This window comes from Aotus nancymaae, unplaced genomic scaffold (genome assembly GCF_030222135.1).
Source record: "Aotus nancymaae isolate 86718 unplaced genomic scaffold, 86718_ANA_hifiasm-v0.15.2.pri h1tg000059l, whole genome shotgun sequence".
NCBI classification, from domain to species: domain Eukaryota; kingdom Metazoa; phylum Chordata; class Mammalia; order Primates; family Aotidae; genus Aotus; species Aotus nancymaae.
The window spans coordinates 5,125,395-5,131,394 of record NW_026988473.1 but is presented as its reverse complement, the minus strand read 5'-3'; positions in this window follow the sequence as shown (position 1 = coordinate 5,131,394).

Here is a 6,000-nt window from a genome sequence, read left to right as displayed (position 1 = left end):
CTGCGGGAGAACAGAGAGGAAGGGGTTAATGAGGGGCTCCAAGGGGCCGTCGGTGCTGGGCTCCCCCCTCATACCAGCAGGCACCCGACTGTTTACCTGCAGAACTTAGAGAGGCCCAGACCTGGAGAGGGTCCCGAGGCAAAAGACACGGAGTCCAGGGGCCAGCACTTGGGAGAGATGGCACGCAGTAGGGGCAGCAGTGTTTCGAGATGTGGACAGCGGAGAGGTGACATGTTCGAGCCCGGTAGGCGCCCAAGCCAGCCGCCCGCGGCCTCACCCTCTCAAAGCACCCGGGTGTCAGGACCAAGGCCAGCTCTTTGGGCGAGGCCTAGGAACTCTGCTCCGCCTGGTGACCCCAGCCCCTTCTCCGAACCGCCCAACCTCTAGGCCTGGCTCCCACCACCAGCCTCGGTTCCTCTCATCAGCTCTTCATACTGGATAATGAAGTTGCTAAATAATTCATTGGGATTAATTAAATGCCAATTCGTCAATGGTATCACAGGGTAACCAGACTGGGAAGGGGACAAGGGAGAGAAGCCAGCCAGGACCCAGATACCCAGACCCCAAGCCCTCTCCATCCAAGCAGGGACACAGCCATCCAATTCTGTGTCTCTAGTTCCCCCAAAACCACGCTCATCCCTTCCCAGACCCCAGCCTCACTGCTCACCAGCACAGGTCCTTTCTGAAGCTAAATGTCTGTCATCCTCAACTTCCAGCTCCCAGTCCTCAGCCTCAGGACTGGCCCCACTACCTGGGCTCTCTTCACCCCTCAGTTCCCTCTGCCCCCCTCACCAAGATTGGGGGAGCCACCAGGAGGCAGGCAGGCTCATTTGCATAAAATTGCCTTTCTGAAATGATTACCCTTGTAACGGGCTGTCAGAGAGCAATTTATACCCCACGCCGGGGAGGGGAATTTGCATCTCGTTAAACTCCAAGTCGTAATTATTTATATCCAACAACCCTCCTGAATATTGCATTGATTTTATTTTGGGGAGGGAGGGAGGGAAGGAGGTGGGGAGAAGCCTGGGAGAGAAGCAGGGTGGGACTAGAGTTTAGGAAGAGACAGTGAAAGACTGAAGCAGGGGAGGAGAGAAAGAGGAAGGAGAGGAAGTGCCTGAAAAGTGACAGAGACGGAAGAGTAATGGAGGAGAAAGGTGGCCTAGTGGGGAGAAATGAAAGAAAAGACAGAGAAAATTAAATTCTAAATCCAAACAGCATTTGTCAGAGCCCTGGGTGCTGAGCATTTTTACAAATGTCATTTTACTTAATCACTCTGAGAAGTCCCAGTATTCTCATTAACTACTGGGGAAACCCAGGTAAAGAGGTCTGGGGACTTGCCCAAGGTCACACAGGCAGTTAGCAGGTGCCCTGCGGCGTGACTTTGATGTGGTTGTGTGAGGCAATGGCCCTGGCCTGTGGGGAGGAAATAGATAAACACAGGACAGCCACAGGTGTAGGTGAGAAGCCACAAGACAATGAGAGGGCTGGCTTCGGGAGGGGAAGGTTCCAGGGGTGCAGCGAGGAGCTGAAGAGCTATGTGGGAGGAAATGAGGGACCCCCTAAAAAACCATAGTGAGGGGGCGCCTGGAGAATGACACATGTGCAGAGGAAGATGGGGCAGAAAAGGCTTCAACAGGCCGTCGGGAGCGCTGGGGGAGCCATCTCCAAGAGGCCGGCAAAGCTCAGCCCTCAGGTCCTGCCATTCTGCTCCTGAGACTGCTGCCCTCCCAGTCCTTCAAGGCTCCAATGGGGACCTGAGTGTCCTGCCCCAGTGCCTCTCCAAGGACTGCCCCTGCCAGAGCAGTGGGGAGGAGATCCAGGCAAACAACCCCCACTCCTTACAAACACTGTCGGGTTATATATAGCTTTGCCACTGCCTCTCCTCATTGGGTAATGGAGATAATTAACATGTGCGGGCTAATTAGCCAATCAAATTAAATGCAGCACCTGCTCCCAGCCTGATTGACGCCCTCACCTCCCCCCCTCCGCCACACACACGCATCCCCAGCCCAGGGCAGGGGAGGGGGCCCCTCAGGCATCAGGGAAGGAAAAGGTCTAAGCTCCCCTTCTTCTCCAGAAGGGGTAGCCAGAGACCCTCAGCAAAGGCACAGCTCTATGGCCAGAATAGTGACCAGCCTCCCTGTCTCCCTCCCTCCCTGCTAGGGTCTCCATCTCAGTCTGGCCTGGCCTAGCCTCTGTCTGCTGCTCTCCCAGCACCCACCCCCACCTCCGGACACTATTTTGGGGAGGGAATTAATTAGCTATCGATTTCCGCTGGTGGAGGGAATAGGATTTCGTGCTGCTGTCCACTCACCCCCAAGCTCAGAACAGGAGGGATTCTTTCCTCTGCCCCACCCCCAGCCCAGTCCCCTGCCATGGTCATATCCGCCACCCTCTAGGGAGATGGCAGACAGGTTCTGTGAGAAAGGCTAGGGGCAGGGTCTCCCTCCATGCAGGAAGTGGGAGAGGACAGATAGAGTGAAAGATGGTGGGGAGGCTGCCAGAGGCTGGAAGGCAGACACCTGGGTCCTGAGAGCCAAAGGGAATGTTATCTGGGTGGAGGGGCAGGGGAGCAAAGGGTGAGAGTCCAGGATGGGGAGGCTGTACCGGTCCCTATGGAGGGAGAGTGGGAGGGGGTGCAGTGCAGGCAGGCTTCTGTGAGCCTGTTCAGGGCAGAGGCTGGGCTGATGCAGTGCCTCCAGGGAGGGTCGGAAGCAGGGTCTGGGCCTGCAGCCCCTCAAGGCTCATTACTCATTCTTCCTGCAACCCACAGCTCTGCAGCACAGGCCAGCCAGGCTGCCGGGGGCACAGGGACTGCCGGGTAGACCAGGAGGAAGCCCCAGCATTCCCTGAGTCTTCTCTCCCTAGGGACCCACAGACCCTTGGGGTGGCTTCGCGCTTACAAGGCAGAGATGGCCCCAGGAGGAGTGAGCCAGGAGACACCTGGGTCCTTTCCATTTCCCCACACAGTGTCCAGGAAACATGCTTTTCCCCCAACACCTTTCCCCTCCCTGTGCCTCCTCTGCCCCAGACCCAAGCTGCTGCCGACCCAGCATCCAACCCATCCTTCTCCCAGAACACAGGGGCTCCTGCTGCCCTGAGATGCTCCATCATCCCTCCTCAGCTCCTGGAACTCAGCAGCAACCCTTTCTCCAGAGGTCTTCTCCCCACAGGCCAGAGCCATTGCCTCACACAACCACATCAAGTAAACAGTGTCCCCTGGAGTTGGACAAGGCAACAGCTCCTCCCCAGGTTCATGCAGTGCAGAGGAGGCCCCTACACCCACAGCATCCAAGTACTGCCCCCCAGGCCCACTTTTCTTCTTCCATTGCCCATTGCCCTTTGCCAGTGCAGGGACACTGCCAGAGTGGCCCTGGGGTACCTGCCTGCTCACTGACATCAATGCAGTGCACACTGCCAGCCACTGCTGGCCCAGAGTCACCACACCTCTGGGAAGCTGACCTCCTGAGTAATCCTGGGGTTCCGCACCCAGTCAGCTCCCTAGTGCTGCCCCCACCCACAGATAGACTCAGCAGCCTTGGGCCAGTGGTGCCCAGAGCTGGAGTGAGAGGGGCCAGGGGTGGCTAGGCTGCCCTCAGGACTTCTGCCTCCACTCCCCAACATTACCCTATCCCGATAACTCTTCCTGGGTCCTCCTAGGCCAGAGCCGCCTCCTCATCTTCCCATGGCTAGGCCAGTGCCACTGAAGCCTCTGGGCTGTCAGCTTTGGGCTCCCTTAGCATCAGACACCAGGCTGGACCCCATGTGCACTGTCTTCAGCTTCTAGGAGGTAGTTTTGTCACTCAGGCTTACAGACTAGGAAGCTGAGCTCAAAACGATGAGTTCACTTGCCCGAGGCCACAGTGCAGGTAGAGACTGTGCTGGCTCCAAGGCATTTCTTTTACGCCTGTGTCTGCGACTCAGAGCTCACCTTCCTCTGATCTGGCCTTCACAGGGACACGGCTCTCTCAGGTGCCCCACTCTAAAGCCCACTCCTGGGACTGGAGACAGAGACCTCAGAGCTCATGGGGTTCATCTTCTCCTTTTTTCCTGATGTGGAAACTGATTCTCAGAAAGGGACAGTGACTGGCCTGGGATTACATAGAAAAGCAAGACTAGAACCAAGGTCGCTGGCCTTCCATTCCAGGCACTTCCCATTGCACTTGCCGACCTAGACCTGGGCCCTTCCGCCTGGCCAAAGGCCTCAGCCCCACACCACCAGGGGCAAGTATGCAAATGGATGCAAATTCTGGGGTGAGGTGGTCCATGCCCACACGAGCAGAGCCTCTGGCCAGGGCCCTCTCCCCATATCCACACAGCCCCCTCTCTGTGAATACCCACACACAGAAACACACACCCATACACACACCTCCAGCCATGGGAATGCCGGCCTTCCTCTGGCTCTCCTCTCCTCACGCCAGCATCCTCTTATGCCAGCTGGGAGTGAGACAGCAGGGGCCTCCTCCAGGCGCCAGGGAGGAAGAGCTGGGTTTACACACATTCTGGTGGCCCCAGAAGGCAGCCCGTGGACAGGTGGGAGAAGTGAGTGCAAAGGGGGGAGATTTTGGCTCAGGCTAAAGAGAAACTTGCTGGCAATCTAAAGCATCCAAGTGGAGTAGGCTGCCTCAGGGGGTGGTGAGTTCCCCGTCTGTGGAGGTGTTCGAGGTGAGACCGGATGACTGCTGCTCAGAGACGCTCAGCATGGGGGGGCTTTTGGAGCATATGGAAGGAGACAGCAGACTGCTTGACCCCTGAGGTCCTTTTCAGATGCAGAATGTTTTTTGGAGGGTCCCCTCTCCCCCCTGAAACCCCAGGCAGGATTGGCAGATGGTAAACAGTTCCTACCTCCCTGTCCTCCCTGCCCCTTCCTTCCAGCCCTGATGATCCGGCAAAAACAAGGGAAGACACCATGCCTGTCCACACCCAGCCACCACCTCAGCAGCAGCAAAAACAAGACAGTGCAGTGGTTAGCAGCACTGGCTCCAAAGCCTGGGTTCAAATGCCAGTTCTACCCCTATCTAGCTGTGTGACCTTTGGTAAGTTACTCAGCCTCTCTGTGCTTCAGTTTCTTTATGTATAAAATAGAGATAATAATAGTGTTGCAAAATTAGAATTAACATACATAAAGCACTTAGTACAGTGCCTGGCATAGACTAACGTGTGAAAAAAGTGTGTCATATTAATAATTATTTTAAAAACTTCTCATCTCAGCCTTTTACAGTTGGCAGCACTACGAGCACCTAGTGTTTCCTTCGATCCTCACCAGTGCAAGATAAGTATTATCACTGCCCCTTTTACAGATGAGGAAACAGACACTAGGAGGGGAGAAGGGACCCACCCAAGGTCCCACAAATCGTAAATGGTGGAACTGGGATTCAGATTTGGTTCTGTCTAATCCCAAGCCCTGGTGTCCTCCTCCACTCTGCTGGGCACCTTGTCCTGACTTGGAGGGCAGGAGGAGGAACAAACAGGTCTAAAGATAAGTCAGAGTCCGGTGCCAGGGTGGGCTGGGCATGAGTGGGCATGTCTGTGGGTCCCCAAGCAGCTCTCTACATCACAGAGAGAAGCATGGAGCAGGCTGGGCCCAGGAGCTGGTAGCTCGGGGTGCACAGGACAAGGCTGCTGCCGGCTGGTGGAGCTGGGGAAGCGGGTGGGCTGGGGACGGAGGTGCGTTGGAATGACTCAGAGTGGGGGCCAGGGGACAGGTGCATGGGAGCATGGGGGGGCAGTGGGAGGGGTAAGCACCAAGCATACCTATGTTGTACACAGCTGGGGCACAGCAGCCTGGGCGGGTGCACCCCAGTGATGCAGAGGAGACAGATGACTTCCAGGGGCGGCCTTGTGAGTAAGCACGAGGTGCCTGGGAATGTTCCTAAAGGTATCCATGACACGTGTGTGTGTGTGTGTGCGCGCGCTCACGCATGTGTGTGTGTGCAGGGAAGGTTATGATAATGACAAAAAAAATAGCTACCATCCACTGGGGCCTTCTCTGTGCCTGAC